Here is a 17,864-nt window from a genome sequence, read left to right as displayed (position 1 = left end):
GCTAGCTTCTAGAACAGAAATTACTGAGTAAAAGATACATGGATTGGTGTGGTCTATGAAACATATTTCCAGAAAGTTACCATTTTACACTCCTAGTCAGAGTCACAACTCACTCTGTCTTATACTAGTTATCATTTAAAAGATTGTTTTGTAATTTGTTAGGTTGCAAGTGGTATCTTTTATTTTAATTTTGCTAATGACCTATACATACACTGTTGGGAATGTAAATTAGTTCAGCCACTGTGGAAAGCAGTTTGGAGGCTTCTCAAAAAACTTAGAATTACCCAGCAATCCCATTATTGGGTATATAGATGAACAAAAACAAATCATTCTACCAATTTCTATTCTGAAACACTGTTCACAATAGAAAGACATGGAATCAACCTGGGTGCCTGTCAGCAGTGGCCCAGATGAAGAAAATGTGGTACATTTAAACCATGGGATACTACGTAGTCATAAAAAAGAACAAAATCATATCTTTGCAGCAACATAGATGCAGCCAAATGTCATTATCCTAAGCGAATCAATGCAGGCACAGAAAACCAAATACTGCATGTTCTCACCTACAAGTGGGAGCTAAACACTGGGTACTCATACACATAAAGCCAAAATAAAATATCTAGGAGTAAATAGAAACTGAGAACTACTAGAGAAGGGAGGGAGAGAGGGGAACAAGGGTTGAGAAACGAACTGTTGGGTACTGTGCTTAGAACCTGTGTGAGGGGATCGTTTGTTCCCTGAACCTCAGCATCATGCAATCTATCCATGGAACAAACCTGCACATGTACCCATGAATCTAAAATAAAGATTGAAAAAACTCAACTCTACATATACGGGGGAAGGGGAAAATGTCATCTTAATATCATCATAAAATCAGTTTTGGTCTTGCAGACCCTTTGAAAGAGTCCATCTGTTACTTTAAAAACTGCTTGGATTTAGCAAGCAATGGTTGATATCTACCTAACATTCAGTAAGAACAATACTGAAAAAAAAACAAACCCTGTATGACTTTGGTATAAGAAATGATTCTTTGCATAAGACACAAGAAACACAAATCTTTAAGTTATGAAAACATTTTTAATGCAAATAAATGTAAAAACACAAGCCATTCACTAATAGGAGAAACTTCCAACACAAATATACATACAAATAATTATTCTGCAGAATATGTAAAGAACTACTACAAGTCAATAAGAAAAATACAAATAACTTAGGAGAATATCAGGCAAAGAACATAAATAAGATACTTCAAAGCAAAGAAAATCCTAAGAGTTTATATAAATATCTAAAAAGGTATACAACCCAATAAAAACAGAAAAATTCTAAGGAACACAACGACAAAGTGTTGATCATTAGATTGGAAAACAAAAATCTTGACAATTAATAACTCAAATACTAATGATGGGAATGCAGTAATCACTTAAGAGACAGAGCAGACAGTGCAGATTGCTGACTTGTCATCCATCTTCCCCTTCTTCCTCCTAGGCATATTTTGTTCAGGTATCTCCTTCCTCCTGATGATAATATTTTTAAAGGAAAACTAGCCTCGTCCCCAGTCAGTCATCATGGGCTTGTAGACTCTTACAGGTAATTGATTTAGGCATTGGCATGTGATTTAATTTTAGCCAATGAAACATGAAAGAATGTAGCTAATAGAAATTTCTAAAAGAAAGTTTCCTTCCCCTTCAAAAGAGACATAGAGGAAAAAATGCTTCTAGCCATTGTTTTCTCTGTGCCTGATTCCTCCTGACCATAAGGAAAGCTATTGAGTCAATGAATTACCCAAATCTAGAGCAGTTCTACTTCTGGGCTTCTTCTTATATGAGGTAATATGTTTCTTTCTTTAAGCCACTTTAAATTCCATTGTCAGTTACCTGCAGTTGAAAATATCCTAACAGAGAAAGCTTAAAAATTTTGCAATATCTAGCATAGGTAAAAATTAAAACCCTGAAATTCTACTTCTAGGTATATTCATGAAGAGAAACTCACACATGTGGAGTAGGAGATACATAAAAGAATGCTCTTTGTAGTCTTATTTGTACAGGAGACAACTAAATACAGTTTTGTAGTTAATGAATAAATTAATTATCATCAAAATAAGTAATTATTGCTATTCATTATAACAGAGAAATAATTATTAATTCTAATATATTTATGATCCCTTTATCTGTTCTTCCCAGAATAAAACTGCTATTATTATGAGATCAAGGCAACCTAGTATAAAGCAACAAGTTGGAAGAAACATGGGTTGCTGATCATGTGGAGGACCATACCCCACTCTGGATTACCTATTTGGACTTTTACACAAGTGACAAATCAATATCCATATTGTTTAGGCCACTCATATTTTGAATTTTTGAAGAGTTACAGCTAACAGTAATTTTAATTAAACAAATATGAAAACATATACTGGAAAATACCATCAAATTTATGACAGTAGATGTTTCTGGAGAAGGAAAGAGGTAAGTGGATGGATGAGAGAGGAGACTAATAATATTTCAACTTTATTATAATATTACATCCCATTTTTAATGAAGAAGCTAAAGCAAAAATATTAAATGTTAATCTTGTTAATGCTGTGTAGTGTATTGGTGTTGTATTAGTCTCTGTACTTCCCTGTTTATCTTCTTAAATAAAAATGGGGATCACATGGAAAAAGTTTACCCTAAAAGAAGAAATTGAGGAAGAAGAAAAAGAAAATGTTTCCCCAAACAGGAAAATGTGCTCCTTCTTCAATACAAACTAAATTAATATTAAGATACAGTGTATCTCCTATTAAGTTAAAGATGAACACTATTCAGTGTTACTGAATGAAGGGGCAGAGGTTAGGAGGGTGCATCTATCCTTTCTAGAGAGCAATCTTGTAATTACAGCAAATTCATTAAGAGTGTCACCTCTATAAACCGTAAGTTTTACCTCAAAGAAGTTATCCTAATAAATATACATGATAAGCATGAAGATTTAGTTAGGAGCATTTTTATCATAATTTGCTCACAATCTTAAAAACTGGCAAGCACACAAATGCTCAGCTATAGAGGCTAGTTATGTAGGTGACTGTACAAAGTTATAAAACAAATAAGTTAGACACACCAAAAACAAAAGAAAACAACAACAACAAAAAAACTACAGGCCAATATCTCTGGTGAATGTTGATGCAAAAATCCGCACCAAACTACTAGCAAACTGAATTCAACAATACATTGAAAAGATCATTCATTATGACAAAGTGGGATTTATCCCTGGGATGTAAGAATGGTTCAACATATGCAAATCAATTAATGTGATATATCATATCTACAGAACAAAAGACAAAAATTATCTGATCATTTCAATGAATGCTGAAAAAGCATTCAATAAAGTTCAACATCCTTTCATGATAAAAACCCTCAAATAACTGGATGTAGAATGAACGAATCTCAACATAATAACTGCCATGTATGACAGACCCACACCTAATATCATACTGAATGGAGAAAGCCTTCCCTCTTAGATCTGGAACATGACGAGGATGCCTACTCTCACCACTGTTATTCAACATAGTACTGGAAGTCCTAGCTAGAGCACTCAGACAAGAGAAAGAAATAAAGGACATCTGAATTGGAAAGGAAGAAGACAAAGTTTCCTTATTTGCAGATGTTATGATCTTATGTTTGGAAAAACCTAAATACTCCACCAAAAACTTTTAGAACTGATAAACAAATTCAGTACAGTTGCAGGACACAAGGTCAACAGGCAAAAATCAGTAGCATTTCTACATGCCAACAGTGAGCAATCTGAAAAGAAAAAAAAAATCTCATTTACAATAGCCACAAATAAAATTAAATACCTAAGAATTAACCAAAGAAGTGAAAGATCTGTACAATGAAAAATATAAAACATTGATATAAGAAATTGCAGAGGATACACAAAAATGAAAGATATTCCATGTTCATGGATTGAAAGAATCAATATTATTAAAATGCCCATTCCACCCAGAGCAATCTATAGATTCAATGCAATCTCTAGCAAAACACCAATGACAATCTTCACATAAATATATAAATAAATAAATAAAATAAAATTATGTGGAAATAACAACAACAACAAAAAAAAACCAGAATAGTCAAAGCTACCCTGAGAAAAAAGAACAATACTAGAAGGAATCACATTACCTGACTTCAGATTATACTACAGAGTTATAACAACCAAAAGAGATGGTATTGGCATAAAAACAGACACATAGCTCAATGGAATGGAACAGAATCCAGAAACAAATCCACACACCTACAGTGAACTCATTTTTGACAAAGGTGCCAAAAACACACATTGGGGAAATACAGTCTTTTCAATTAATTGCCCTGGGAAAACAGAATATCCACACACGGAAGAATTAAACTTGATACCTATCTCTCACTGTACACATAAATTAAATCAAAATGGATTAAATATTGAAATCTAAGACCTCAAGCAATGAGGAAACTCATAGGGGAAACTCTTAAGAACATTGGTCTGGGCAAAGATTTCTTGAGTAATACCCCATAAGCACAGGCAACCAAAGCAAAAATGGACAAATGGGATCACATCAAGTTAAAAAGCTTCTGCAGAGCAAAGGAAATAATCAACAAAGTGAAGAGACAACCCACAGAAAAGGAGAAAATATCTGTAAACTCCCATCTGACAAGGGATTAATAACCAGAATATACAAGGAGCTCAATAACTCTATAGGAAAAAAAAAATCAATCCAATAAAAAAATGGGCAAAATACTTGAATAGACATTTCACAAAAGAAGACATACAAATAGCAAACAGGCATAGAAAAAAGTGGTAAACACCACTAATCATCAGGGAAATGCAAAGAAAAACTATTATGAGATATCATCTCATACCACTTAAAACGGCTTTTACACAAAAAACAGACAATAACAAATGTTGGTGAGGATGTGGAGAAAAGGGAACCATTGTACACTGTTGGTGGAAATGTAAATTAGTACTACCAGTATGAAGAAGCATTTGGAGTTCCTCAAAATACTAAAAATAGAGTTCTCATATAATCCAGCAATCCCACTGCTGGGTATATACCTGAAAGAAAGGAAATCAGTATATCAAAGAAATATCTGCACCCTCATGTTTGTTCCAGAACTGTTCACAACAACCAAGATTTGGAAGCAACCTAAGAGTTCATCAGCAGATAAATGGATTAAGAAAATACGGTACTTGGCCGGGCATGGTGGCTTGTGCCTGTAATCCCAGCACTTTGGGAGGCCTGGAGGGGAAGATCACAAGGTCAAGAGATGGAGACCATCCTGGCTAACATAGTGAAACCCTGTCTCTACTAAAATATAAAAATTATCTGGGTGTGGTGATGCTTGTCTGTAGTCCCAGCTAGTTGGGAGGCTGAGGCAGGAGTATTGCTTGAACCCGGGAGGCAGAGGTTACAGTGAGCCAAGATCGCGCCTGATGCCTGGCAACACAGTGAGACTCTGTCCCCACCTCAAAAAAAGAAAAGAAAATATGGTACTTTTATACAATGGAGTACTATTCAGCCATAAAAAAGAATAAGGTGGCCCAGGCCCAGTGGCTTATGCCTGTAATCCTAGCATTTTGGGAGGGTGAGGTGGGTGGATCATCTGAGGTCAAGAGTTTGAGACCAGCCTGACCAACATGGTGAAAGCCCATCTCTTCTAAAATACAAAAACATTAGCTGGTTGTGGTGGTGCATGCCTGTAGTCCCAGCTACTTGGGAGACTGCAGCAGAAGAATCACTCAAACCTGGGAGGTGGAGGTTGCAGTGAGCCAAGATCGTGCCATTGCTCTCCAGCCTGGGCAACAAGAGCGAAACTCTGTCTCAAATAAAAAAAGAATAAGATTCTGTCATTTGCAACAACATGGATGAAACTGGAGGTCATTATATTATGTGAAATAAGCCAGGTACAGAAACACAAACATCACATGTCCTTACTTATTTGTGGGATTTAAAACTCAAAACAATCAAACTCATGTAGACAGAGAATAAAAAAATGGTTCCCAGGGGCTGGGAAGAGTACTTGGGAGGCACTGGGGATGGTTAATAGGTATATATATTAAAAAGAAGGAATAATACCTCATATTTGATAGCACGACAGGGTGACTATAGTCAATAATACTTTAATTGTGCATTTGAAAATCACTAAAAGAGCATAACTGATGTATAACACAAAGGATAAATGCCTGAAGAGATGGGTACCCCATTTTCCGTGATGTGATTATTACACATTGCATTCTTATATTAAAGTATCTCATGTATCCCATAAATATATACACATACTATGTACCCAAAAAAATTAAAAATAAAAAACCAATAAGTTATAAAACAACTATTTTCCTAATTAAAAAAAAAAAGTTTGTAGATAGGTATAAGTTCCAAACACTTGAAAGGCTTTATACCACCCAGTGTTAATACTGGAGAGTGAAAATTCAGATTATTTTTATTTTCCATTTGTTTATTTATTTAGAGACAGGGCCTCACTCTCTGGCCTAGGCTGGAGTACAGTGGTGTGATCATGGCCCACTGCAACCTCCATCTCCTAGGCTCAAGCAATCCTCTTACCTCAGCCTCCCAAGTAGCTGGGACCACAGGCATGCACCACCACACCTAGTTCATTCTTGTATTTTTTTGTAAAGACGGGTGTTCACCATGTTGCCCAAGCTAGTCTCGAACTCATAGGCTCAAGAGATCTGCCTGCCTCAGCCTCCCAAAGTGCTGTTAGTTGCAACAAGTCTGATGCAAATAGACAGTAGTGGTCAATTCATTTCTTATAGTGAAAAAACGCATTTATGGTTCCTGATAGCATAATATTCCAAGTTATAAATATTCATTTATTTTTTAATGAATATGTAAGCATCACGTATTAAAGCTACTGGGGAGAAGAAATAGAATTAGGTCACATTCCACCAAAAATCATTCCTTGGGATAACAGGTCAATTGGTGGTTTTCCTAAACTGGTAAGTGAAGACATTCTTTTATTTTTTGGTCTACTAATAAAAGATGATGATATAAAGGACAAGTTGAAGGAAGTAATAAGGTTCAGAAGAGCCAAATGTAAATAGAAATGCCTATTAGGATTCTGATACATTATTTGGTAGCTGACACATCCTGACTGCTATACCTTCCTTCTTAATATTTCCTTTCATGTACACTCTGATACAAATTACCAAGAACCTTTAATGTTGCAGCATTTTTATTCCATGTTCTAACACCTATACATTTTTTTATTTTTCTTTTCTTCCTGAGACGGTGCCTTGCTCAGTTGCCTAGGGTGCAGTGCAGTGGCGCAATCTCAGCTCACTGCAACCTCCGCCTCTTGGGCTCAAGCCATTCTCTTCCTCAGCCTCCCAAGTAGCTGGGACTACAGGCGCGCCTCACCACACCTAATTCTGCTTTATTTTTAATAGAGACAGGGTTTCACCATGCTAGCCAAGCTGGTCTCGAACTCCTAACCTCAGGTGATCCTCCCTCCTCCACCTCCCAAAGTGCTGGGATTACAGGCATGAGCCACCCTGCACCTGGCCTATACCTATGCATTTGTTCTGGTTTCATATTTTGGATGACTCTGTTTCCTCCACTGACACTGCAATGTTAGGCTGGATGTTAACCTGGATACACACCAGAGCCTCTGAAAGCTGCCCCATATTCCTAATGGATGTGGGTGATTTGGCTGGGACAAGAGGCCCCATACACATATCCTCACTTTAGCAGCCAAGGCTTAGTTCTGGCTCTCTTGGCAAAGAGCAGTTTTCATTCTCCTAAAGCAAATGGTAGAGGAGATCCTTTCTCAGCCAAGGGATTGCATTTCTGAATGCAGCACAGATAATGACTTGGGAATCCCATGGATTCTCCTGTAAACTTAAAACTGGCAGCTTTTGAAAAGCCTCATCTCTCTTCCCTGCCAGAGTGTAAGATGGAAATCAGCAGGATTAGGTCACATTCCAGACTAGTAACACATCTCCATATTTGTACACCCTTACCATCCTGTACAATCAGATTTTACTATATTTTAGTCTATATTTAGCTGTCCACTACTCTTTTCATGTTATTATCATTATTAGAATGCTAGTCTCATTACATCAGTATTATTAGTTAGCCCAAGTCTATGTACTTTCTTCTTCATCACTGGCGTCTATAATTCAGCAATTTCTTCTCTTTGTCCCGGAAACTCACTATAAGAATGGGTGACCTCTCATATGGTGCATTACAAATGCCTTTAGAGAGTTTCTTCTGTCTTGATTGCATTTACCACAACAGTAACTGATAAAGAGTCCAAAATCTACGTACTAACTGGGACTCTTTCTTTTATTATTATTATACTTTAAGTTCTGGGGTACATGTGCAGAACGTGCAGGTTTGTTACATAGGTATACACATGCCATGGTGGTTTGCTGCACTCATCAACCCATCATCTACATTAGGTATTTCTCCCAAGGTTATCCCTCCCCTAGACCCCCACTCCCCAACAAGCCTCTATGTGTGATGTTCCCCTCCCTGTGCCCATGTGTTCTCATTGTTCAACTCCCACTTATAAATGAGAACATGTGGTGTTTGGTTTTCTGTTGTGTGTTAGTTTGCTAAGAATGATGGTTTCCAGCTTCATCCATGTCCCTGCAAAGGATATTAACTCCTTTTTAATAGTTGCACAGTATTCCATGCTGTTTATGTGCCACATTTTCTTTATCCAGTTTATCATTGATGGGCATTTGGGTTGGTTCCAAGTCTTTGCTATTGTGAACAGTGCTGCAAGAAACATACATGTGCATGTGTCTTTATAGTAGAATGATCTATAATCCTTTGGGTATATGCCCAGTAATGGGATTGCTGGGTCTAATGGTATTTCTGGTTCTAGATCCTTGAGGAATTGCCACACTGTCTTCCACAATGGTTGAACTAATTTACACTCCCACCAGCAGTGTAAAAGCATTCTTATTTCTCCACATCCTCTCCAGCATCTGTTGTTTCCTGACTTTTAATGATGGCCATTCTAACTGGCATGAGATGGTATCTCATTGTGGTTTTGATTTGCATTTCTCTAATGACCAGTGATGAGCCTTTTTTCATATGTTCATTGGCCACATAAATGTCTTCTTTTGAGAAGTATCTGTTCATATCTTTTGCCCACTTTCTGATGGGGTTATTTGTTTTCCTCTTGCAAATTTGTTTAAGTTATTTGTAGATTCTGGATATTAGCCCTTTGTCAGATGGATAGATTGCAAAAATTTTCTCCCATTCTGTAGGTTGCCTGTTCACTCTTTCTTTTGTTGTGCAGAAGCTCTTTAGTTTAATTAGATCCCATTTGTCTATTTTAGCTTTTGTTGTAGTTGCTTTTGGTGTTTTTAACTAGGACTATTTTCACCTCAAATTAACATGTTGTTGCTATCTTAGCACCTCTAATTCTCCCCTTAATATTTCTTCAAAAACTTTTCCTCTTTAGCTGCTTTCAGTCTCGTTTCAAATAGGTTTTGTGACCTAGAGCACATTTGTTAAATTGTTGCTGAACTTCTCACCCACGGGACAAGAAAAAGTTTCTTTGGTATTTCTTTGAGATTGCTCAAGAACCTATATACCTATGTCATTACATGGTTTTGTCCAACCTATAATCTATGTATAAGTGGACAGACCAACTTAAGAAAGTTAGTTATAAAGTTTTGAAAAACAGAGAATATAGTAAAAGAGATCAGACTTATGAGGCACGCCTTGCTATTCAATAAGTATTTGCTGAAAAACTGACCAAGGAAAGACAAATGGCACACACAAGGCTTCGAACTAGGGATCTTCTTAGAGTCTCTGTTCTACCTTCTCCTTCTTACTCCTTTTGTTCTGAGTTTCTGCTAAATGTTCTCAAAGCAAGAGAATACTTAGACATCACCACCCATTCCTCCTAATTAGCAAATTCTGAGACTTAGATGGTGGTAAAATCCATCTAAACAACCAGAGAATGCTAGTGAGTTGGATGATGTGCTTTAAAAAATTGTAACCTGTGTGAGCCGGTATACCATTTTTCTCTCAGAATACACATAAATAAGTGCTTGAATAAGCATCAGCTATGTTAGAATGGGAATGGTAATATCTGTTCTCTGTTCAGGGGCTCTTCCTTAAGCAGAATCAGATAATGTAGGAGCAAAGAAGCCAAGGGAAAAAAAAATTTCAAAAAACAATTGATAGAATGTGAGCTATATAGGAGAATATAAGGCAAACAAAAATACTACATTCATATATCTTGTAGTGTTTATGTTTTTTCTATTCATATGGATACTGATTAAAAATTTATCTTTTTTCCCAAATATGTTTGGGATCACAGTTATTTTGGTGATAAAGTTAGATTACTTTAAACTTCAAACTTCAAGAAAAGGCAAGCCTGATTTTCACAAGGGAATGACTCTCTTACTTTCTAAAATTATTTCCTTCCTACGATCACAACTCTAAATAATGAAAAACCTGTTGTCCTTATAGAAAAATCAACCTCAGGCCAGGTACAGTGGCTCACACCTGTAATCCCAGTACTTTCGGAGGCTGAGGCAGGCGGATCATCTAACGTCAGGAGTCTGAGAGCAGACTGGCCAACATGGCAAAACCCATCTCTATGAAAAATACAAAAATTAGCCAGTCATGGTGGTGCATGCCTGTAGTCCCAGCTACTTGGGAGACTGAAGCAGAAGAATTACTTTAACCCGGGAGGCAGAGATTGCAGTAAACAGAGATTGCACCACTGCACTCCAGCCTGGGCAAGAGAGCGAGACTCCATCGCAAAAAAAAAATTATATATATCAAATAAAAGTAACGTAGAAAACAAGATATAAATATGATTTAAAAGTTCCTTATAATTACCTAAATAATGTATTAGCACTTTCTATCAGAAAAATAAATTCTCCTTTTATCAGAAAGCTATTTATACTTTCTGTTAAATAACTTTACACTGAAAACACATAGGATATAATTGTCTGTAACTTCTCCCAGATATAAGACAGAAAGATTTGCTTGTATGGAATAAAAAATAACAACAATGACAATAATAATATTAATGATAATTGTACTTAATACATATATAAAATACAGGTAAAGCCATTAACCAATAATTTACTGCACTTAAAATTCTAGACAAAGTATAACTCAGGCAAATGTTTTTAAAATATGTAAATCCTACTTTCAAAAGAGTTTAGTTACTTAAAATCAATGTCAAACTAGGATTTTTGGCAGCAAACCTTTGACATTTGCATTTTGCTAGTCCTTTCCTACTCTTTGGTCAATCAACATCCTTTGTTCTTTGTTAATAAGATATGATCTGATAAGCTTATTTCTGACTTGCCTTGGGGAAGAAAGGGAGGACAGGATTACACGTGGGCACTTCAGAGTGACAAGTCTGTTCCCTGGGTCACTGAAGAAAACAAAGACCGGCTGCTTCGGAAGCTACTCAAACAGTTGTGTGTTGCTTCGACATAAACATGAGAATTAAACAACTGCTGAAAAGCTCCTCAAATTTCTCCAATCAAAAATTAATAACTTTAAAAAGTAACACTTTTTTTATTCCTTTTCAATTCTACCTTCAATTTTTAAAACAACTTTTCACATAAGAATGAAAGCTCATTAAACTATAATACATTTTTTCAATATTTATGTACTTTAAATAAAAATTGCTAACTCTAGATCTTAATTTTTAAACACACATATGAAACCTAGTGAAGTATTTGTGAATTTCCAGCATGAATACATTCAAATGTCAAATGAAAAAAATAAAAACTTAACTAGTGAAAAAATTATAAAATGTTTTAAAAATTCCTTAAATTTGAGGTTAATCATTTATAGAATGAACTGAGTCTAGTTAATATATAACATATTTATCATAAATCATGCTTAGAAAATATAAGTGCCTTTATATTTTACAGAAAATTTCCCAATGGTAAATGTGACTTAATTTTTAACTTATTTTTATTTGGAACAGATTGTAAAACATTTACACAATCCAAATCTAATCAACTGATATTTGATCCCTGAAAATCTTGCAAATAATCAATTTGTACCCATTTCCAAGGGACAATAAATGCTAATTCTAGTAAATCTGCTTCCTGCAGACAGTGCCAATGAGGGGCAGTTTCCATAGTCATTGATAAATGTTTAAAACAGAAAACACAGTCTTTGACTCTAAACATGTTTCTTTCAACATTAAGCACATTAATGTACCAAAGTAATCTAGACTATAGGAAAATCACAAAGACGTAATCTCCAATACAAGGAGAACTACAGAGCCAGTTTCCGGATTAAAAAAAAAACTGACAGTTTCAGAAAATCTTCCTTTAAGAAAGTCTATTTGTGCACCTAAAATTAGCACTAATACTCCAGAAATAGTGAAACAATAAGATGGTTTCAAAATGATGACCACGTTGGTCCAAACTGACAGCAGTAGCTGCTTATGCAGAGAAAACCACATGCTTCAGGGCAATCCCCTTGTATAATATCTTGTTAATCTACATCTCAATAGTCAGACACATATTGATCTGCTCCTATTAACTGTTAGTCATTCCTCCAAAGGTGTATTTTATATGAATCATTGCCAAAGATAATGAATTTATCCTTTGATTTGCAATTAAGTCTCAGAACCAGTGTTAGATACTGTTATCTCAAGGTCTAGCATCCAGGAGAGAAGGCAGAAGCATTTCTCAAATTGTTTCATTTCCAAAGAGAAATTGTTAAAGCACATAGTTCAATTTAACATTAGTGAATTGTTTCTTTTGAACTGATCCTGGCCCCACTCATCACTATGAAGATTAAAAGTAACTATCCACAGGTTTCAACTCAGTCTTGGTATGTGCTTTCTCGGATTTAGTAGTGAACTATTACATGTACCACTTTATTTGAAGTCCATAATAGGAAATTAGGTGGGTTCCACATCCCTGTCTTCATAAATAAGGGAACTAAGGCTTAAAGAGCTCCAGTTATTTTCCCAGGACCACATAGAAAGTATCACATAGAAATGATTGACTCAATCTGCTTGCTCCAAGGTTCTAAATTTTTCAAGGATCATTTTAAGTCTTTTTTTTTTTTTTTTTTTTAACATTTTAAAACAAGGGAAGGGGACAGGGTACTGTGGAGTGCCAAGGTGTCAAGGACACAGCTTTGACCTATTATAAGCTGGAGTTGTATATGCTCTATCTGCATGGCCTTATATGGAGGTGCTGAAGAGGGAAGAAAGTAAGAATCAGCAGGCTTCTAGTTTTGAACCAGTCACTGCCACACCCCCTCACTTTGGCTAGATACTAACCTGTTCTGAACCACAATTCCTCCTTTCTTTCCTGGGAGGCCAAGGAGGTGCTTTCTCTCAGCTGTTATTTTTAATTGCATTTCTCCCAGTTCCCAAAGTTTAACAGTTTTGACTTGGGTGTTGGGGGAAAGAAGGGTGTACCAGAGGGTGGGCAAGCAGGCAGGCAGGCAGAAAAATAACCATTCTGATTTTGCTTTGATTTCTGTTTCAAGTCCTGTAACGACAGATCTCATTCCAGTGCAGAATGTTTTGGAAATACGGTTAAAAGGGTTATGTGATTGTTTTTAGGTACATTTTAAGTGTTGACTAATAAAAGGCAAATATTAGAACAAAAGAAGAGTTTAATATGGCATTTTAAAAACCTTTTGTTATTCTAAGGCATCTATGACCTGCTAAAATCTAATTATTTCTCCAGTACCCTTTAGAATTGTTCAGAAAGATGTGGTATAGTTTCTAACTGGTGCATTAAGCATCTGGCCCAACTTCACAGAATTACAGATAGCTGAATGTGCACTCTCTCTATATTTTATTAACATCCTATAGGCTTATGCTAAGATGTAGTACTGATGTGTCCTGACACGCCTCACTACCTGTGTTGACAGAAAAATCTGGGCTAGACTTCAGAGGGTCTACAAATAGAGTATTTTTTAAAAGATGTTTTGGCAATTTTAACAGAAACTCCAGCTTAAGAAAAAAAAAAAAAAAAAGAAGAGAAAAAGAGAAGTTTCAAGTTCATAAATATATAAAATATGCCCAAGTTTCAGCATGCCAAAACCTCTGAAAAGGAGCTTATCCTTAGCATTTTTCTCAACGTAAGGATACCCCATTTTCCTTTGGGTCATGGCCTCTCCTCTATTCTCAGTTGTGTGTTTAAGTAAGGCTGGCCTTATCTACAGCTTCTGCAGTGGGCTTAAGCTCTCCAGCATATCTCCCCATCCCATGTAATAGGTTCAGGGATGAATCTGTGATCAAGTTTAAGAAAATGAAAAACAGTGAACCCCAGGGCTCTGTGCAGGGGTTTTTGGAGGATGCTTCTCTCCCTTGAACATTATGTTATGGGAATGTGATATGTGGAACTGTTATTGCCTAAGAGGAAATCCAGAGCTGCCAAAGGTCCACTGTATATATCCTGAGGAGGCTGCTGACACTGAGAAAGGCAGGACAGAGAGGCAGAGAGAAACTGCATTCTTATTGACATATTTTAAGCCACTGTGTAAGGCTTTACCTGAAGTCATACTATACATTTTAACTTTCCAGTTACATGCACTATAGATTCTAATGACTGATTCTGCAGATAAGGCTTAGATCTTCAATAACCTGCAAGCAAAAGAATCTCAGTTAACAGTCCAAGACGCTTAATTTATCAAAGTATGAACTGTTTTTTCTCTACACAATTTTGAAGATTTTATTCTCATGAAGAATGCTGAAGGAAAGGAAAATCATGAAGAACGTTTCTTAGACTTAATAGAACCTTACTATCTTCTAAGATTAAATCTCAGAACTTCATAGCTGGAGGTGGTTTGAGGATTATATTGTCCTATTAGTTTCTTTTGAACAGGGAGTCAATAAATATGTATATAATGAATGAATGAATGAATGTGTGAAGAATGAATGAATGAATGAATGTGTAAATGAGGTAGCTTAACTCTAGACAGATCTGAATTATATTGTTCAATGAAATGATTGTGTATTTTAGTCAGTTTCAGCTGGTAGTTGGTTACTAAAAGCCAGATTTGAGGCTTCTGTGTGTATGTTGTTTTTTCATTTTTTTGTCTGGATATACAAATAAATAGCAGAACCTGGGAAATGCAATTCCAAATACAATCTCCTCTCATGTCTACTAGGTAACATCTCACATCTTCTCCTAAAAACAAAGAACCCCACAAAAGCCTTTGAGATGACAAGTTTAAATAGTCTTAGAGTTTAAAAACTGGGATATGTTACTGACGTCCATTTCCAAACCAGTTGCTTTCAATCTGAAATGCATTTTCTTGTGTACAATGTTAGAGTCACAGGCTAGCCAACAAAACAGAACAAGATGGAAAACTACAGAAAACACCCTTTCAACTGAAAACATCTACTAGAACTCAACTATGTGTTAAGTTCTGGGAACATGAGGTCATGAGATGCATAAGCACAAGAGGGAAAACAAAATCAATAAAATGCTCTGCTATTCCTCTCTTATTCACCTCCATTTACTGGCTATAAAATTACTTCAAAGGAAAATTTTAAAAAATCTGTTATTGGCCCTGTCCTACTTTCCTTTGAGCATTCCTCTTCCATTCTTAGCGTCCTTTTTGTTCCAAGTGCTTGGATGTCCTGCATCTTAAATACTGACAGCTAACATTTTATTGAGCAATTACTATTGGTCAGGCACTGCACTAATAAACGCAGAGACTAAGTAATTTGCCTACAGTCATGTGGCAAAGCCCACATGGAACCCAGTTTGCTAGTCTCTGAAGCCCAGGTTCTTAAACTACCCAGGTCTACTACACTGGTTGTCCTCCACCCTAAGCTGAGTCCTTCCTGCCGTGATTCCAGCTCCTCCCTTCCTGTCACAGCCTAAAAGGCTTCGTGCCAAAGCTTGCCAGCATCCCTTCCCCTTCAACCAAAAGAGTCATCTCCTCATTGTAGCCAATGTGCCTTAGAAAACAAAAGAGGAGAGCAATCTGAAGTAACTCATGATAACCTCATGTTTCCAGAGGTTGTACATACTATTTCAAAGGGGGCACACAGCAGCATTTCAGGTAGCTGACAAGAGCAGGAAGTGAAAAAACATGTAGCAGCAAAAGAGTATATATTTTTGGACAGAATAAGAAGCCAGAGATTCTACTAAGAGTTTGCCTCCAAAGTCAGTATCCCTAGTATAGAATATATTTTCACAGTTTCTTTCCTTATCCTACATTTTAATCCACAATTTAAAAGGGGGAAAGAAAGCAACATTAAATAATTGGCATTCAATAAATTCTTGCTGCCTTTATTTGTCCTGTAAGGAAACCAGAGCCCAGGGCAATAAATATGAAGTCATATAACAAATAGCAGCCCAGGGAAGGGAAATCTCCGAACTCCTAACTCCCAGGCCAGAACAATTTATTTTTGATACCTATAACCCAAATCGCCAATTGATCCTTCTTTTCTGTTTAAGGCCTGCCTGAGTGAAGACAAAACTGATTAAATATGGATATAAACCGACAGGAATTTGACCAGGCAAAAATTTCCTTTTTAAATAGAACCAACTCTCACCTGAAAATGGCTTCTAGAAAGAATTATTTCATAAAATAATTTAATCCATGTGTTTGTTTCATAGTAACAGAAAAGAATTCACCCTTTTAAAAGAGATTATCTGTTATTCCCACCTCCCTTTCCTTCCAAAATTCAGCATCTGAATATCAGTATAATTGTTCTACACAGCAGTTTAAAGAAATTGGCTTTTCAATAGACATTAGAATCCTAGAATCCGGAACTCCTAGATTTAATGGGTCTGTCCTCTGAGGCCCGTAAGACTGCAGAGAACAACAGGGTCAATACATTTCTTATCAAGGGTTCACCTACTTTGATATCACCCATTCTTGGAAGAGACCTCAGAAGGTCAAACTGCTATCAAACAAACATATGAATAGATAAACTAAAGGAAGCTAATGAAGAGACCACAATCAAACACTTCTGGGAAAGACTATTAGCTGGCCTTCTTCAGAAACAAACATGCAGGGAAAATTTGAGAAAGAACAAAGGAGAAAATCATGAACCTCTAAGAATAAAGCAAATGAAGATATTAGTTTAAGGAAATTGTCCTCCAGGTAAATATAAAAGCTAAATTCTTACCAGCAACATGAACAAGTAAAATACACTTATTTGGTGGAAAACTTATGGGCACAGAGCAATTGTTGACTGAATAGCAGAAACCAGTCTACAAAAATAATAATTAAAAATAAAAGTATAATTCTGTTTACCAGGCATAGAAATTTATAATCTTCACATCTTAACAATTGTCCAGTGTTTATTCATGTACCTAAGGTAAAATAAAATAATTTCAATCCAGGCAAACCACCCTGAAAGATTTTTCTTAAGATGTTTATAGGCCGGGTGCGGTGGCTCACGCCTGTAATCCCAGCACTTTGGGAGGCCAAGGCGGGTAAATCACGAGGTCAAGAGATTGAGACCATCCTGGTCAACATGGTGAAACCCAGTCTCTACTGAAAATACAAAAATTAGCTGGGCATGGTGGCGCATGCCTGTAGTCCCAGCTACTCAGGAGGCTGAGGCAGGAGAATTGCCTGAACCCAGGAGGCAGAGGTTGCAGTGAGCTGAGATTGCGCCATTGTACTCCAGCCTGGGTAACAAGAGCGAAACTCCGTCTCAAAAAAAAAAAAAAAGATGTTTATATCTAAACCCATCCTCAGATCAGCAAAACATTTAGAAAGGAAAACATTCTTTTCAATTAAAAAAATATATTTTATTGGGGGAATCCTTAAATATAAATAATCCATTTTAAAGAATATAAACAAGTACAAGTACATAAAACTTACTTACATTTTCTAAAACAGAGAGAATAGTAACTTCTTTATCTCCAAAAGAACAGACCATTTACTACCACTAAAAAAA

General features: G+C 36.2%; 1 protein-coding gene across 6 annotated transcripts in view; it reads right to left on the bottom strand.

The window, feature by feature from the left end:
* The window catches only part of MACROD2 (mono-ADP ribosylhydrolase 2), a 2,068,485-nt gene that overhangs the window by 1,688,700 nt on the left and 361,921 nt on the right, over nt 1–17,864 (bottom strand). The window lies entirely within an intron of this gene.

The sequence above is a fragment of the Callithrix jacchus genome, chromosome 5, assembly GCF_049354715.1.
Source record: "Callithrix jacchus isolate 240 chromosome 5, calJac240_pri, whole genome shotgun sequence".
Taxonomy (NCBI): domain Eukaryota; kingdom Metazoa; phylum Chordata; class Mammalia; order Primates; family Cebidae; genus Callithrix; species Callithrix jacchus.
This window is presented reverse-complemented; position numbering and strand designations above follow the sequence as displayed.